Consider the following 476-nt stretch of genomic DNA (forward strand, 5'->3'; position numbering starts at 1 on the left):
TTTCGGTCCCATTCCCCGCCTGTGCGAACTGTCGGTCGGATTCCCCTTGCCGAATTTTCGGTCCCAGTCCCCGCCGGGGCGAATCCCCAGTCCCAATCGCCGGTCTGGATCCCCGGGGCGACTCAGCAGGCAACCAGGCCTGTACCCGCGAAGGCTCACAGTCCGGGCCATCGCGGGTGCAGTCCTGAAATTTTTCAAAGTCCCTATGCCTTACCAGGGGCACAGACAAAGGCATACAAAGCATTGCCCTCCCTGAACACCCCGCTTAAGCCCCGCCCATTCGGGGAAAAAGGAACTTCAGTTACCAGTTCCGAAAAACCCACCGGCAGGATTTCAGGAGAGAGTTTTTCGAGACCTTGAGAACCAGTAAAAAGAGCGGAGTTTTGACCATTGACCCATCCAGGGGCCTTCGCTGGCCTCAGGTGAGAAGCTACATGGGTGAATTATGGTGTCTTTGGTCATTTTTGAACGTTTTT

This window comes from Poeciliopsis prolifica, unplaced genomic scaffold (assembly GCF_027474105.1).
Source record: "Poeciliopsis prolifica strain line A6 unplaced genomic scaffold, Auburn_PproV2 SCAFFOLD278, whole genome shotgun sequence".
NCBI classification, from domain to species: domain Eukaryota; kingdom Metazoa; phylum Chordata; class Actinopteri; order Cyprinodontiformes; family Poeciliidae; genus Poeciliopsis; species Poeciliopsis prolifica.